Raw genomic sequence first — 11,615 nt, 5'->3', positions numbered from 1 at the left:
CTGGGTGCAGAAGGGACCGTGTGTGTGTGTGTGTGTGTGTGTGTGTGTGTGTGTGCTGAGAATAATCAAGTGACAGTCAGGAATGCACAGCAAAGCCAAGCCCAAGGAATGTCCAGAATGCTGCCCTTCTGGTTGGTACCTTATCTTCCCCAGCTGTTTTCCTCCAGCCCCTCCTGCTGCAGCTGTTCTTCCCATAAAGAACATCCTGGACCCTCTTTACCTATAAGTCTGTGCCTTCATACTCTTCACTATATGCTCACACATGGCTTATGGCGGTGCTAATATTGGCACCACTGGAGACAAAGTCAAATCTTCTAACACTATAATCCCACCCCAAAAACAATTTAACAAAAGCTGGAGGTCAAAGGAGGAGACGGAGTTGGCTGCCCTTCCTGACCCTGTCCCTATTAGCCAGTCATACATCATAGGCAACAAACAGTGTCTGAAAAGCAGAAAAAGCAAGAGCAGGCCATTGCCCAAGACACCAGTCAACAGCTTTAATTACAGCTCAGCTGCGAGGCCCTGGCCCTGACCCCTAACTCTGTCTTCTGATTTCTGTTCAGCCTTTGAATTTGTGGAGGATTTTTGAACTCAGACTCTGCCCTGGTTCCTCTTCCTCCTGCCCACTTCAAGAGGACCACCCCATCCAAGGTCAGTAATTAGAACCTGTGTCTTGATTAGCAATTATTTGTTCACAAGTAAGAGAAACCAACTCAAGCTAGTACAAAGGAAGACTGTATGCTGAGAACCTGGGGGTTGCCCAGAGTCCAAGGCAATAATAGCAGCCATATAATAGAATGTGGAAATAGCCTCTGTTTCCTTCTTTCCTTTTTTGTCCCAGTACTGGGGATTAAACCCAATGACGCTTTACTACTGAGCTACATCCCTGGTTCTTTTTATTCTATATTTTGAGACATGCTATGTTCCTGGGCCGTCTTTGCTCAGCGTCTGATCGATATCAGTGACCAGCAGCTCTTGACAGTTTCCTGTTCCCAGATCCGATCACCAGCACCATGTGATGCCTTGATCTGATAATAGCCTTCTGAAATGCTGTGAGGCAAGGGAGAAATTAAGTAGTTGAGGAATAATGATTTTTTTTTTCTCCTATAGTGGTGTATGGAGAAGACACTGCTCACTAAGTTGCTGAGGGTCTTGCTAAATTGCTGAGGCTGGCCTTGAACTTAAAATCTTCCTGCCTCAGCCTCTTAAATTGCTGGGATCATAGGCATGCACTACTGTGCCCCACCAACTCATTTAATCTTCAGAAGACCATGCAAGGCATGATATGTGGAATTATCTCACTTGCAAGTGGGCTTAGAGAGCCCGAGACACTCTTATTCAAGTTTCCACAACAAGAAAGCAGCTGAGCTGGGGTTTAAACCTAGGAGGAGAACCTACGTATCACCTGCTCTTTCTTCCACACTATGCTGCCTCTGCCCTGAAACAAATTTAGCACCTCCTTTCCCCAGCCTTTCTTGGTCTTGGCTTAATTCCTCCTCCTGCTCCCAAGACATGTTTTGGCAGTGAACTCCTAGCAGACAAACCTGTTCCCTTAGAAGATGACTTCATCTCATTCCTCCCCTGCCTTTCAGATAGAGAAACTGAGTCTTAACATCTTCAACAATTTTCTAGAGGAATTCAAGTTTCTCCTCTGAATTGTAAAGTCATGGTACAGTGCACTTTTGAAGGCTTTTAGAAATCAATCTAACATTTTATCCCATGTTTATTTCCAGCTGTTAAATAGTCATCACTTCCACATTGCAGACCTACCAGAGTCAAAGCCAGGGGAACTGAACGAGATACATAGAAATGATGTCCCAGAAAAGAGAAGCAGCAACAGTTGACAAGAACAACATCCTCAATTTTCAAGATATTCACAGAATGTGTGTATGTTTTTTCTTTCTAAGTTCCCTCTTCAAAGAAACTATCCCACCCCAGTTCCAATTAACTTAATGGCACGCCCTAGTCATCTTTTTCTATTAAAGGGACAAAAATGAAGTCAGGGGCCGGAATTGTGGCTCTGTGGTAGAGCACTTGCCTCGGAAGCATGAGGAACTGGGTTCGATCCTCAGCACCACATAAAAATAAATAAATAAAAATAAAGATATTGTGTCCATCTACAGCTAAAAAAAATTTTTAAAAGATGAAATCAGCTATGAAATCCCTTATAAACACTAAAAATGATTATAATAGTCATGGCTGGCAACAATATGACAAAACCACTTCTTACATAATTTGCTGCTAACATTGTAACTGGAACAACCCTTTTAAAAGCAATTTGGCAATGTATTTTAGGAGGCAGGAATCCCTCTCTTGGAGTTTTATCTGAATGAAATCGTATTACATAGGAAACTAAGTAATGAAAACTTTGATATATCAAAGGTGCATTACTTTGATATACAGGTGCTTACATTGGGACAGGTCTCACAATAAACTCAGCCCAGGTGACCTCATTTAGTCCTCAGCACAATTCTATGAGGTGTGCGCTATTTTACCTCTCATATACCAAATGGGGAAACTGAGGCTATAGGAAATGACATCGTTTGCCCATGGTTCAACAGAGTTGAATCTGTTGGGTTCTGTTGAGCAGCTGGGTTCTTAGGATCTCATGCTATGTTCCTGGGCCACCTTTACTCAGTGTCTGATGGCTATCAGTGACCAGCTGCTCTTGACAGTTTCCTATTCCCAGACCCAACCACCAGCACCATGCTGATATCTTGATCTGATAATAACCTTCTGAAAAGCTGTGTGGCAAGGGAGAAATTAAGTAGTTGAGGAATAATGAAGAGACGAATTCCTTTTCTCCTATAGTGGTGTATGGAGAAGCCATTACTCAAGCTTCTACAATGTGCTAAGTACCCTAGATGGGTCACCATTAAAACCACCCAACTCCAAGATTGGGGATCATTTGTCTCTCTGATAGATGTGAAAACTGATACTCAACTCAAAGTCACACAGCAAGTAAGTGGTCACGGTCTCATAGCCTAGTCCAGCCTGTCTCTTTCTAGAGCCCAACTTCCTACTCTAAGCGGTCCCTTTGACCAAGTCTCACACTACAGTAACCAAAGTCAACTTGGGCAGAGAACATTGGCTAGTGGAGATGGGAGGATGTTTGGCTGCTGGGTCTAGGGGTTACTGACCCAGCTCTAGAGGCAGGTCCTGGATGGGAAGTCCCAGGTTTCAGATCTAAGGAGTGGAGAACTTGGTGTGGGCTCAGCAGAGGCTTAACTGACTCAGCTAAGAGAAGAAGATAGTATGCAAAGTCTAAAACTATATTCAGCATCAGGTGGAGAATTAAATAGACAAACTGAGGCAGAATCCCAGTGAAGGACCAGGCCAGGGCTGGAGATGTGTCTCAGTGGTAGAGTATTTGCCTAGCATGGTCGAGGCCCTGGGTTTGATCCCTGGCACCACAGAAAAACAAAATAACGACAATAACAACAAAATAAAGGACCAGGCCAGCATGGCAGGAGAAGGCTGAAGACTGTGATTTGTGGGTCTTCAGGAGCACCCTCCAACACTTTAGGACCTTTCCTATATCCACCACTTCTTTCCCCAGAAAAGAAAAGGGACAAGTTCTAGGACAATCTGATTCAGTTCTGGGGGAATTACCCTCCTATTTGTCAGCTGAGGGACAAATGGATACAGGGTCTGGAACCATCCACCCACTTAACCGTACTTCATGCCTTCACTGGCTCAAGGGGTACGTGAGCTGACAGAGGGGTCCCGAGGGAGGTGCTGGAAAGGCTGAGGAAGCTGGTCCAGTGTAGGAAAATGTCTCTTCAGTGGACTTCTTCTCCACCCTGGGATATTATCACAGGAAACAAGAAACCCTGTCCATGCCTCTAGGCCTCTTGTCCCATGTCCTCTTACGTTAGTGACACACCTTTTCCCTTTCTCTTATGGTTCCAAGAAGACCAATAAAGGGAGGGTGCTGGCAGGGGACCTAGGAGGGAAACTGGGTAAAGGTCTCTGTTTTTCCTACAAGAGCTGCTGTGCCCCGAGTTGCTTCCCAACAGTAAGAAAATCTAGAGTGGATCACAGATGAAGACTTCCTGCGGGAGGCCACCTCAGGATCAGTGACTCACTCCCTGGAATGTAGAATGAGGTGTCAAGGTGAGTATTCTGAGAAACCTGTCAGAACAGATCAGACTCACCTTTGAAAGAGGCCAAACCAAGCCATAGGCAAGACCACCCACACCAGAAGCACCATCTCCCTGCCTTGGTTCCAGCCTGGCCAAGGCAGATGAAGACGGACAATCTAGACAAGAGGGACAGGAAGAATGGGGAGCCTGAGAATACTGAGCACCTGCAGTGTGCCCAAAATTCCACACATCTCAATGAATGCTCACTACCCCCTAAGAAGTCGAGATTCTTAACTTTCAACGTTTTACAAATGAAAAAAGGTATTAATTCAGATATTCCATTGGTATCAAAAGTTCACTGAAGTGACCTATTCCCCAAAAGAAGTAACTTGGGGAGATAAGGGAAATTTATTTTTTAAAGACCAAAGGGCATGGCCTGGAATTCAGACACTTCAATAACAAGAGATGATGGGGCTGGGGATGTGGCTCAAGCGGTAGCGCGCTTGCCTGGCATGCGTGCGACCCGGGTTCGATCCTCAGCACCACATACAAACAAAGATGTTGTGTCCGCCGAGAACTAAAAAAACAAATATTAAAAAATTTCTCTCTCTCTCTAAAAAAAATAAATAAATAAATAAATAACAAGAGATGCTTCATACTCACCAGGTGTAAGGTATTGTTCCCACACTTTTAATTCTTAGAGCCACTGCATGAAGTAGATAATAATATCATTTCCATTTTATAGAGAACTAGGACCTAGGGAAGTTACATGACTCACCCAGGGTCACACAACCAGGAAGTGGCAAGGCCAGCCAGCATCTAAGCCAAGGTAGTCTGGGTACGGAAACAGTGCCCTTAACCATTATACCAAGGGTTATATCTTGTGTGTGAAAAGTAGCTGGGCCTAAGGATAATCTAGAGCAAAGGCTTTATTCTCTCCTGCTATAATCAATTCTCTGGTGGAAAACAGCCATAACCAGCTTCTGGGTTCCTATCTCCTCCACTCAAAAGGCCAGTCAGACCCAAACTGGAATTCCAAAATCCTGAGAAAGGGACTCTGGTTGACCCATTTGGGTCAGTCCCATGCCCTGGTCCAGTCAGCCAGGTTGGGGGTGGAGGACGGGGACAGAGTCACATTACCACAGAAGCCCCATCACAGTGGACATATTGATGTGAGAGGCAGTTACCAGAAAGAAAGGGAGATTGCACTCAGTGTCATCACAAAGGAATTCCACCACAGGAAGCTGAGTCTCAAGAAGGCCGAACAATTCGTGCTCAAGATCACCCAGTACTAAATGAGGAAGCCTGGATTCTATCCAGATTGTTTTTGTTTTTGTTTTCTCCAATCCTAAGTTATTTGCTCCATAACACACAGCCTCCCTACAAAAGGTGAGAAAACTTTGTTAGATGAATAAGGTAAGATCACAACCCAACTTCCAGTCAACCAATATCCAGCAAGCACCTGTTATATATCAGGCACTGTTCTGGGCGCTAGAATTACATGATGAACAAAACAGATAAATATTCCTTTTCTCATAGAGCTGACATTTTAGTGAATGCACCTTTGCTGGGGCCCCAGATGGTGTGACACATGAAAAGAACTTGGATTTTAATGTCTGCCAAAGGTGCTGGCTCCTTTTATTTGCACGAATTGTTTTCCTGTGTTTTGCAAAAATGGCACGAGTTCTTACCTTTCTCCACAGTCACACCCTTTTGTCATGAAACTTTGCTATGCTCCATTGTTCTAATGTTGGGCTTAATCACGTGACTTGATGTGACCCATAGGGTATTAGCAAATGCCATGTGCTACAGTTTGGATGTTAAAGTTCCCATGTATTAAAAGTTTGGTCTCCAGGGTGATTCTTTTGGAAGGTGGTGTAACCTTTAGGAGGTAGCTTCTAGTGGGAGGTCCTTAGGTCATGGGGGGTGTTCCCTCAAAGGGGCTTTTGGCTACTGGTCTCTTCTTCCTTATCTGCTTCTTGGCTCATGAGGTGAGTGATTTGCTCTACCATGTGCATCCGCCATGATGCGCTGCCCTTACCAGGGTCCCAAAACAGTGGAGCCACCTGATCTTGGATGGGAACTTCCAGAACCATGGCCCAAAATAAACCTTCTCTCTCTCCCTTAACCCCCTCTTAGGTATTGAACCCATGACCTCACACCTGCAGGCAAGTGCTCTACCACTGAGTCACATCCCCAGCCCAACCTTTTCTCTTTATAAGTTAATTGCCTCAGATATTTTGTGTTATAGTGACAGAAAGATGACTAATACCCCTTACAAACTGGGGCTATATAAAGCACTTGTATGGGGCTGGGGCTGTAGCTCAATGGCAGAGTGTTTGCCTAGCATGCTTGAGGTACTGGGTTCAATCCTCAGCACCACAAAAAAAAAAAAAATGAACAAATAAAATAAAGGCATTCTGTCCATTTACAATTATGAAAAAAATAAATAAAAGCACTTGTATGATAGGTTTGCCCACTCTTGTGCCTCTGCCATACTTGTGGGATCATATCAGACTATTCTACTGGAGAAACAGAGTTGAGATACCAGCCAAGGTCAAACTAGATCAACCAACAGCCAATCAACCTCTACACATATGAGCAAGTCCAATCCAGACCAGGAGAGCTGCCAAGTTGGCCATCAAATGAGCAATACATGTTTATTGTTCCATGCTTCCAAGCATGTGATTATTCCAAGCTATGTACCATTATTATGGAGATATATACTTGAAATAACACTTCCCCAACAGTATTTTTATCAAGTACATCAAGATGGCCCATTCACTAAAGAAACCATATTCTTTTTTTTTTAAAGAGAGAGAGCGAGAGAGAGAATTTTTCAATATTTATTTTTTAGTTTTCAGCGGACACAACATCTTTGTTTGTATGTGGTGCTGAGGATGGAACCCGGGCGGCACGCATGCCAGGCGAGCGCACTACCGCTTGAGCCACATCCCCAGCCCAAGAAACCATATTCTTCTTGCCCTGCAGTACTGGCCCATGATGAAGGTTGATTCCATCAGACTCCCTGTCCTGAGAGTTTTGAGACACTCAGCCTAGATAGGAGATCCTGTTGAACTTTGCTCCTCATGGTGGTAGTGGCAGCTACAACCTGGGGCTAGACTTTTCAGCTCTCCTTTGGTTCCTCTCTGCTCCACTTACTTCTTCAGCTACTCATAAATTCCTTGATCCCCACCTACATACTTTCAATAAATTCTCTTTTGCTGAAAACAGGCACCGATGATGTCTTTTGTGTTCTATCTACTAGTCAAGTTTCAGGCCTGCTGCCTACCAGCTGCACTGTCCAGAGGCTTGATGGATAGATGAACTCCCAAGAAGTTCTTTGGCCCTGATGTCACCCAAGAACCACAGGACAATGGTGTCTGAGCATTGGAAAAGAAGCAGATATATCTCCTTGCTGCTTCTAGGTAGCAAGAGTCTAGTCATGTAGTCCGTGCTGGGTTTACAGGATGCTCCCAAATAGAGCATTTGACTCTTTGAGCACTCAACTCTGACTCTTGAGGGACAGTCTTAAAAACACTGAGACAGCTGAAGTGGTCTCAGTGGGAATAGTGACAGTGACAATGCTAGGGGCATTGTCCACTGTCCTCCAAGTCCATGTTCCACCTTGTTCCTGGAACATGGACTTGGTTAGCTGCCTACCCTCTCGCTTTCTGAGCCTGGTTCACCTACTTTCCTTTTAATCCTAGAGTTCATTGGTTATTCCTTCATAAGTTCAATCACAGAATCATTTTTAGTTGTATGTTTCCCAAAATGACTGTAATATTAAAAATGGCACCCATTTTACAGAAGAGGAAACCATATTGGGTTGTAATTTATTTTCTAGTCTAGACCTCTGTTGGACTAGATTTTGTGCTCTTGGAGGACAGAGGCTGTATGATTTATTGCTGTTGCCAGCTCCCAGAACAGAGTCTAGCAGTGAGAAAGAACACTTCATGTTTTGGAAGGGAGGGAGGGAAGCAAGGAAAGAAAGAAGAGAGCAAGAGAGATGGAGAGGAAGGAAAAAAAGGAAAAAAATGTAAATGGAAGAAAAGCAAAAAGACAACTTATCCTCTTTCCTCTGAGGCCAGTCAAACCATCAGCCTCTTTAGATTTATTTCCAAGAAGCAGATGAGGTTTCTAGAGCTACATGCCCAGGAATGGCAGAGTCCCTAATCTTCTCCCATCTCAGAGGACAGGAGAGTGAAAAGATAAAAGGGCAAGTTTTAGAGTCAAATCCCCTCTGCTTGCTGTACGAACTTGGGACAAGCCTCACTGTTCTGATCTGAAAATGATTATGTGATCAAGATTCTGAGGATTTAGTGCTGAACAGACATGGGCCAAGTCCTTTTCCCCCTGTAGCTTACAGATTTATAGAGGTTGTATTGAGGACAACAGGCATTAATCTGATAAATACAAATTCCTGAACAATTAGAATCGTGTTAGTACTACTTAGGTGAAATATACAGTGTTTAAGGTCTGTAATGGAGCCTAGCAACAGGGTACAGTGAGGGGATTTGATCTAGTCTGGGAAGTTGAAGAAGGATTCGTGAAATAACCATAAGAGAAGAGTTGGAAGTAATCTGACAGTGTCTTAGCAGGTGGCACAGACTACACAATGGCTAAATGGTAAGAACTGCAAGTTTGAGGGAAAGAAAAAAGGTAGAGAGCCCCAGAACACGATGGAAGACAGGTTTGAGAAAAATAGGGAGCAGATCCTTCAGAGCTTTAAGGAAGAGTTTTGATTTCTCTCCAAAAAGGGTTAGGCCCTCTTAGAGAATTACTAATTCCTTGGGTATCTCCCATGTAAAGGTGAGATACACACGTAAATAAACTTGTTTCTTTTTCTCTTATTAATCTCTCCTTTTTTTTTTTTTTTTTTTTTTAAATAAAGCTCTGTCCTAGCTAAGAACTAGGAAGGGTAGAGAGAAAATTCTTTTTCTCCCCTACAACTTCCATCCCATTGGCCAGAACTTAGTCAGGGGGAACTAGCTGCAAGAAAATGTCATATTCTGGTGGCGAGGTACATGGCTACTGCTAACATAGAAGTTCTGTAATTTAGGAAGAGGGAGAGAATAGATATTAGGCCACTAATCACTACAGATAATTGTTCATGTTTTATGATAAAATAATAGTTCTTGACAGATTACAAAATGACTTTCTCTCTACTTCCTCCCCAAAACCTGCTAATATGACTGTGTAGTAGTTATTGTTGTTTGCATTTTTACAGTTGGGGAAACTGAGATTCAGAGACAGGCAGATATTACCTAAGGCAAAACAACTAGGAATGGCAGAACTAGGAGACAACTTCAGATCTAAATCCAAAACCCAAGTTCTTTCCCTTTTCCCCTCTGGCTTTCCTGAACTAATTTTGACTTCTGCTATAGTTCAAGGCCATTTGTGGTAAAACATTCCTAATGTTAAGAACCATTATCAGGCCATATGATCAAGTATAAACAATGAAACAACAGACCTCGAAGACTTTCAACCATCTGCTTCCTTTTCCTCTCCCTGCCACCCGCCCTCACCCACCCTTCCCAGCTCCCCTGTGCCCACAGTGTACACAATAAGTGTGTGTAAAGTTACTTCTGGGACACTGCCTCTCTGGCCAACCTCCAGATGGGGCAACACTGATACCAACTGTGGAGATGGGGGAAGGGGATCAACAATAACCTAAAGAGAGGCAGCCTCCCTGTCATTCAAGAGCAACCAATGCCCCCATCCAGTGCCAAATTATCCCTCTTCCTCCAAGAGGGATGTTGAACCACGACACAAAGAAAAGACCACTGACTCCAATTTTAAACCAAATTAAAGCAAGCTTATATTGTGTACACAAAGAGAGCTGGCCAGCAGCTTCTTCACCCAAAATTTCAGGACTTGACAGCCCCACTCCCAGGGAAGAAAAGGTTTTTATAGCACAAAAAGTTAACTTTTAAAAAGTTAAAAGTCTTGGGAACATACAGCTAATAGGGTTCTGGCAAACAGAATACAAGGGCAGAGCGTAGATTAATGATCTACATGGCATGGTATTTCAAGGTAGGGAGTAATTTCAGATCCCAACATCAGAATTTATGTGGCGCCACTAAGGTTTCAGAGAGGGTTGTTATCTGGTCAGGGAGAACAAGGATTTATGAGGTGCCACTAAGGTTTTAGGGAGGGTTGCTATCTGGTCAAGGAGAGCCAGGCAGGGGTGAGTTCAGAGCACAGGCAGGAATTCCAAACAAGTTTAGAATTCTCAGTATTTTATAGTAAAACAGAAATTAACTTTTCATGACTTTGTAACGAGATGACTCCCAATCTTAAAATGGAATTAGACTGGGTTCATCAGGATGAGAAGGGAATTAACATTTATTATACATACTTTTCAAATTAAAAAAAAAAAACTGAGGCTCAGGACATGAAGTGATTTGCCCGGGATCACACCGTATGTGACAGAGCTGAAATTCAAATTATAATATCCCTACTATCAATTATTTTGGATATACAACCAAAAATGGAATTACTAAATCATATGGTGAATCCATGTTTAATTTTTTGAAGAACCACCATACTGTTTTCCACAGCCACTGCACCAATTCTTGTTCCTATCAACAGTGCACAAGGGTTCCAGTTTTTCCACATCCTTACCAAACTTATTATTTTCTGTTTTTAATTTTGTTGACATTTTGATTTGTTTTCTCATAATAATTAGTGGTATTAAGTTTTTATTAATTATTTTTATTAAGTTTTTATTTCATGTGACTTTTAGCCATTTGTCTAACTTCTTTGGAGAAATATATGTTCAAATCCTTTATCTGTTTTTTTTTTCTTTTTAATGTCAAGTTGTTTGGGTTTTTTATTAAGTTGTAGGAGTTTTCCATATATTCTAGATATCAATTCTTTTGTTTTCTAATATTTATTTTTTAGGTATAGATGGACACAACACAATGCCTTTATTTTTATGTGGTGCTGAGGATCGAACCCAGGACCCGCCCACGCTAGGCGAGGGCTCTTCCCCTGAGCCACAATCCCAGCCCCCTAGATATCAATTCTTTATCAGATATATAACCCCCCATGGAGGTTGCCTTTTCACTCTGTTGATAATGTTCTCTGATGCTCTATCCTCCCTTTCAAGGAATTTATTCATCCAGACATGGTGGCATATGCCTGTAATCCCTTGACCTACAGGTTGAGGCAGGAGGGTCACAAGTTCAAGGCCAGCCTCAGTGACTTCGCAAGACTGGGGATGTAGCTCAATGGTAAAATGCATCTGGATTCAATCTCCAGCACCAAAAAAAAAAAAAGGAACTAATTCATCTTTTCCATTCAAAGATCACAATCCCCTGATTCATACATGTGGCAATTGTGACTTCTTAAAACACTCTCTGAATGTATGTAGAATGACCTGGGATGTCAAATAAAAGGAAAGCCTGACTAGTCACACTCTGTTCCTCTCTACAGTTTCACATTCTAAGGAAAGTACAGGGTTACACAATATTAACTTGGCAAAAAGAAGCAGGGCCCTGGGTTTATGAACTGGAGTAAAAAGGG

The sequence above is a fragment of the Callospermophilus lateralis genome, chromosome 7 (genome assembly GCF_048772815.1).
Source record: "Callospermophilus lateralis isolate mCalLat2 chromosome 7, mCalLat2.hap1, whole genome shotgun sequence".
NCBI lineage: Eukaryota > Metazoa > Chordata > Mammalia > Rodentia > Sciuridae > Callospermophilus > Callospermophilus lateralis.
Note: the sequence above shows the minus strand (reverse complement) of the source record.